The sequence below is a fragment of the Lynx canadensis genome, chromosome B1, assembly GCF_007474595.2.
Source record: "Lynx canadensis isolate LIC74 chromosome B1, mLynCan4.pri.v2, whole genome shotgun sequence".
Classification (NCBI taxonomy): domain Eukaryota; kingdom Metazoa; phylum Chordata; class Mammalia; order Carnivora; family Felidae; genus Lynx; species Lynx canadensis.
The window spans coordinates 26590767-26597148 of NC_044306.2; positions in this window are offsets into that span (position 1 = coordinate 26590767).

Consider the following 6382-nt stretch of genomic DNA (forward strand, 5'->3'; position numbering starts at 1 on the left):
GCTCACAGCTAGTCAGAGAGACAGAGGAGGCTTCAAAAGAGGGGATGCCGCTTGAGCTGAGCCTTGGAGGAAGATTAGAAGTTTGCCAGGTAGAGGAGAGATGAACTGATATTCCAAGCAGCAGAACAGCCTTTTCAAAGGTCCAGAAGCACCAACTTGCACAATAGGTTCGGGAAGTGATGACGTCAGTACACATAACCAGAGGACAGTTGATGGCCCTTAAACAAAGGTGTTCAGTGGGTGGATTAGCGTGGATCGCTAATGCACATTTTGGCCCATTTCCTAATCATACATCGTAGGCCACTTGAGCTCAGGTTTCCTGGTCCTTCAGCACCAGATGGCCAGCTCCTGTCACCATCCACTAGACCCTTGGGGGTCACCTTCTTCCAAAAGCCTCCCGTGCTCATAAAGATGGTGGTGACTTAGCCACTCTGTAGGCAAGGTGTGCGGGATAACTTGAGGGTGAAGGACATACATTCTGAAATCATTTCTGCCCCTTCCTCAGTGACCTTCAGCAATTAACTTAACCTCTTTTGCCTCAATTTCTTCATGCATAAAATGAAGATTAAAAGGGACTAGCCTCATAAAATCATAGCAAAGACTAAGCATCATGAAATATCTAATGATTTACATTTTTTTAATGTTTATTTATTTTTGAGAGAGAGACAGAGTGAGAGTAGGGTAGGAGCAGAAGGAGAGGGAGACACAGAATCGGAAGCAGACTCCAGGCCCTGAGCTGTCAGCACAGAGCCCGATGCAGGGCTTGAACCCACAAACTGTGAGATCATGACCTGAACTGAAGTCGAACACTTAACCAACTGAGCCACCCAGGCGCCCCAAAGTATGTAATGATTTAGATAAGTGATTGGCCCATAGTAAGCACTCAGTGAGTTTTACTTATTGTTTATTCAAATAATATGCTTCCCCCAACAAATGCCTCATTAGTCTGCACAAATAAAACCCTAATAACAGTTCCCCTATTCACTTCGTTTTCTGTAAGGAAGGTCAAAAGCTTGTTGTTTCTGCTGCTTTCAGCCTGATAAGGAACCTCCACATTCTGGAAGTTAAAGTACTTCCCGTTTCTCCACTTCCTCCCACCATTACCTTTATCATATCTGACATTTGCTAAAAACAACCTAATTCCCCTTCTTCATCTAATCATATGATGTAAATAAAACACATGTAATAATGCCACCTGAGTCTCTCTTCCTTGACCTCTTCCCAGAGGTTTTCCATGAGCTTCCCCTGGGGCTGTGGCAACCCCAGTAGGTAAATATTTCTGGATCCGCAGGGCCACACTGCATGTCTCTCCCCATAAGCTGGTTCCCTTTGAAAAAGGCATATTTATCCCTCCCCCGACTAAAATTCTGAGTTCCATCCCATAGGTTAAAGCAATCAACTCCTGAGATTGTATTTTTATGTTATGTCCATTGCATCCCAAGGCTCTGCATGTTGGCATGTAGATGTCAAATGTTTCTGGTTCTCCCTCTCCCCTCCTTCAGTGTTGTTCCATGTGAGTTCCCTGACAAAGCCCCTTATTCCTCCGTACTTGGGAATTTGATCTCTCCCTCCTTTATACTCAGTGTAAAGTTTCCTAAACTGGCGATTCTCCAGGCAAGTAGACTCTTCCCTTTCCTGGTGAAATACAACTCACGCCTACCCGAAGAGTCATTACCATATCTTAAACTGTGCTTCATGAATCAAACTTGAAATCTCACAGCCTTTGCAAAGCCAATCTTCATCTCACTTCTGAAGTCTCTGAAGAAAACTGCCACCTGTATCTCCAAGTCTTCTACTGTAACATTATTATGGTGATAATAATGCCAACAGATAATGTTTCTTGGCCCCTAATATATGTCAACGGAGATACTTCACAAACATCAGTTCATGTAACGTTCATAAGAGTGCTGTGAGATAGGCACTATTAATTTTCTCATTTTACAAATAAAGGAAAGGAGGGGCACCTGGTGGCTCAGTCGGTTAAGTATTCGACTTCAGCTCAGGTCATAATCTTGTGAGTCGTGAGTTCGAGCCCCACATCGGCCTCTGTGCTGTCAGCGCAGAGCCTGCTTCGGATCCTCTGTCCCCTCTCGCTGCACCCCCACATGCATGAGTACTTGTTTCTTTCAAAAATAAATATTTTTTTCTAAAAAAAGGGAACGATGCTTGGAGGTAAAGTAATTTGGCAAAGTTCACACCAGTAGGAAGTGTCAGAACAAGGATTCAAATGTAAAACTTTCTCCATACCAGACCCATCTGATGATCATTAGATTCTACGGTCTTGCCTAAAGATACTTTAGAATACAAAGTTTTCTGACTCTCATGTGGGATACATTAAATAATTACCCCGAATTTCCCACCTCTTCCTATATCCACACCCTTGTCATGGCCTCTCAATGCTTCAGCATGTTCTCTCTGCCCTTGACTTTTGGCTTGACCATGTGACTGGCTTTGGCCAATAAAATGTGGATAGAAATGACAGGCTTGGTCCTTGTAGTAGTCTCCTGGGGCTGCCATAACAAATCACTACAAACTTGGTAGCTCACAGCCACAGAAATTTATTCTGTCACCGTTCTGGAGACCAGAAGTCCCAAAGCAGGGTGTGCACAGGATAGTTCCTTCTTGCCAACTCAAAGGGAGAATGTGTTCTGTGTCTTTCCCCTAGCTTTGGGCAGTTGCCAGCATCCTTGGACTTTGGTTGTATCAGCAAAACTCCAGTCTCTGTCTCCATGATCATATGGTCTTCTCCCTACGTGTCTGTGTCCAAATTTCTCTTGTCTTAAGGACACCAGTCATTGGACTAGGATCTACCTCAATCCAGTATAACCTCATCTTAATTTGATTACATCTGCAAAGACCTGATGTCCAAAATAAGGTCACATTCATATAGATAAGAGAGGGGGAGCATCAGGATTTCAACTCTCTTTGGGGGGCACATAATTCAACCCACAACAGGCCTTAGAAAGCATTTGGTTTTCCTGCTTGGCTCCATCACCAGGGAATGACCTCCCCCAGATCGCTGCTGCCCTTCATCCCAGGCCCAAGAATGAACAGCTGTGGAGCTGCCCCAGCCCAGCCAGATGGGCCCTCAGCCTGATCTTGGCCAGTGGGCCAAGTCCAGCCTATGGGAGCCACCCCCACCTGACCCACAGACCATGAGAAAACATGATTGTTGCAATCCATGGTGTTTTGAGGTGGTTTATTATGCATCGTTTTTGCAGTAAAACTTAATCATGCAATTGATTTCCTACCCATTAGAAATACCTAATTAAAAGCTACAATTGGGAAAACCCAATCTCAAGAACAGAAAAAACCATACTATTCCTAGATATATTACCCCTCAGCAGGTCTTGGCCCTGTGAACTTAAACTTTCTGTTATTTATGGAAAACAGACTATTTTCTAATTTAAAAAAATTATTTGGACCCCACTGGAGCTCCATTGAAGAAACAAGGTGAGCCCGTCCATAGATACTAAGGAGGACTGAGGAGGACGGGAAAAGAGCTAAAGATGTAAAACAAAATAGCCCTGCCCTGCACTTCCTTGAGATCTGTTGGATGAGTGTGAATGCTTCTGTGGGTGAATGGGGTGAACTGTAGCCTGTTATAATGATGTCTAGATATTTGTTTCTTGTTCCTCAAGGGCACTTCTAGAAAAAAACAGCAGCTGCAGAGGAGCCTAGACACTTCACCAGGAAGAAAAGCAAGTATGGAGGCTCCTAGAAGCCAGGCACATGGCCAGGCTCTTCATTTCGTTGGGTCGTGGGAGTTCAAGCTACATGTTATGCTCTGACTTTCTCGTCTCATTCAGCCCCTTCCTCTTGTCAGACATTTCCCAGTCCCGACTACACTCAAGCTTCGCCCAGGAAGATTTTTCACACTGATAATTAGAATCGATATATTTATGGGGCTCTATTTTTGCGTGGACCATCCGGTCTGAGGCCAGTATTCCTTTTGAAGTCTGGAGAATTGGAACCTTGGAGGAACTGAACAGTTCCCAGAGAGCAGAGCCTCAGGGAATAAAACTTTAGACAGGCCTTAAGATCATTAGCGCTCGTTTTCCTTCACGCACAGATATCTCTCTGGAAAACCTTTGGTGGCCAAAGTCATTAATGATCACATATAAAACCCTAATTAATCCAAATGGGAATCCAATTCTTGACAAGCTGATTTCATCTCCATTAGATTTGTGGTTTGCAGAAACTGGGACCACTTTGCCCCATAACAAAAAGCAGTCACACTCCACCCTGTTGAAGTCTGAGTCACTCGAGCTTCAAGTTCCCGGGTGATTTTGCGTGAGTCATTGTTCCACATGAGGATTTCTAATTCAGTCAACAAAAAGCACTCAAGTATTCATCTTTTGCTACCAATTACTCAGTTTCGAAATGACATGTACCCACAGTATTCACTGGATCCATACCTCTACAAAACGCACCTTAGAACAATTTGTTCTCTTAAATGAGTAGCTAGAAAAGTTCCATTATGCCAAGCACAATGTAATTGTTGCCCTGGCAGACAGCTGCCCAGGAAAGGCACTCTGGACTGTCGTTTGATACTTGAGAGTCGGCTCCTGTAGGAGGACAGGTGCATTTAGAACACCATTGAGGGATGGATGGAAACAAAGAAGGGCATCGAGTGAACTCTATGATTTAAGATCATTAATTAAAGCTCTCTAAACTTCCATTTCTTCATCTGTAAAGTGAAGATGATAATGTTGCCTGCCCATCTTTCAGGACGGTTATGAAAATTCGTTCAAGTTAATAAATGTGTAAGCAGTACGTACTAAGCCCAACGCTGTAACAGTTATCTCTGGAAATATGATGGTACACTAGTGTTACTTCTTGATTCAATGGTCATTTAATGGAAAAATAAAATAACTTAGATAACTTGTTAAAATCCTTACAAATATAAAACAGAGGTAGTAGTAATGGGAGTAAACTCAGAGAGTCAACATTGGGAGGGAACAGAAAGATTCTGCAGCCTAATCCTTTCATTTTTTAAAAATTTTTCTAATGTTTATTTATTTTTGAGAGAGGTAAATGAAAGTGTGAGCAAGGGAGAGGCAGAGAGAGAGAGGGAGACACAGAATCCAAAGCAGGCTCCAGGCTCTGAGCTGTCAGCACAGAACCCAATATGGGGCTCAAAATCACGAAATGTAAGATCATGACCTGAGCCGAAGTCAGATGCTTAACCGACTGAGCCGCCCAGGCACCCCATAACCCTCTCATTTTTAATTAACCGAATGCCACAGAAATGAGCAACTTTTGCCAGGATGTATGTACATCTAGTAGAACTAAACATTGGTTGTTAAGATACTCCAACTTTTAAGCAGATTCCTCAAAACTCAGATAGTAAGAGCTGGTACAGTCAGCTGCAATTTAAACAATTCTATGGGGAAGGTTGGAGACATTTAGAGAAACCTCTCAGCTCTGGTTAACACTGCAGGTAAAGTGTCAGGCTCCGGAATCAGACTGACCGGGTTGGATTCTCGGTCTGCCACTCATTAGCTAGTGACCTCGGGCAAGTTACATACATGTCTATGTCTCATTTCCTCCTCTGTAACATGAAGATAATAAAATACCCAACTCCACAGGGTTGTTGTGAGGACTGAAATGAATTAGTACGTAAAGGGCTTAGGACAGGGTCCGGCACATGACAGGCTCACAGCAACTGGTATCTATAAAATGGGACTTAAGTAAAGCGAAGACTCTCTCGGGTCATTCTGCTTGTAGGAGAGGTATCTGCAGAAGGGATGATGGGGGCACACACACATTGGACCCAAGGGTGGCACTCCAAGCAGTGAGGGCAGTGAATGTCTCTTATACCACAAAGCAAACCAGAGCTGTTACCTTCAGGCTACTTTCCTTTCACCAAGACGTCAGCTAACATCCTGAGCATTTCAGACATCACGTGTGAGTGCCGATGCCGAGAACGAGCCTGAATTCCAGGACTGAGACTCTCATCCACTCAGCTCCTACCTGCGGCTTACTCTGGGTTCAATTAAGGCAGCAGAGGGTTTGCAGAGGAGAGGCGGCCCCTGTTCTGAGATAAAGGCATTGATCACCCTTCATTAACAATTCATTAGCATCCTCTGCCCCACTGGATCTGGCCTGAAGGTTGCCGGGCAGAGCCTGGGGGCGTGGTGTTTGGTTTACACACTGATCGCTATCACTGTGACCATCTGAGGCTTTCTAACCTCAGCAGAGCAGGCCGGGCCCGGCTGACCCTCGGTCGGGGTCACTCTGGGACAACAGTCCATTTCCCGGACTCGCTGGTAGGCAGGGGTAGAAGCAAAGGCAAAGGAGAGAAAGAACGGGGCTGTAACCTAGTCAATGGAAGTGATACAGCTGGAGAAAGCAGGTCAGCCCAGAGGCGCGGTCAGCA